This window comes from Galeopterus variegatus, unplaced genomic scaffold (genome assembly GCF_000696425.1).
Source record: "Galeopterus variegatus unplaced genomic scaffold, G_variegatus-3.0.2 Scaffold34646, whole genome shotgun sequence".
In the NCBI taxonomy this organism is placed as follows: Eukaryota; Metazoa; Chordata; class Mammalia; order Dermoptera; family Cynocephalidae; genus Galeopterus; species Galeopterus variegatus.
This window is the reverse complement of record NW_007760757.1, coordinates 2,834-3,057: the sequence shown is the minus strand read 5'-3', so window position 1 is coordinate 3,057 and position 224 is coordinate 2,834.

The window sequence follows — 224 nt, the reverse complement described above, 5'->3', positions numbered from 1 at the left end:
CTCTTTTGATCATAGTATTGTATTGTACTCCTTTTAATTTCTTTGACATTGGTTATAATGTCCAGTGTTTGTTTCTGGCTTTGTTGTTTGAGTCTTTCCCTCTCTCTCTCTCTCTCTCTCTCTCTGTCTCTCTCTCTCCCTCTCTCTATTTTTGGTTAACATAGTTGAGTGGATTGGGAAATTTGTTGATTATTTTTTTAAAAGTAACTTTTGGTTTTGTTAAT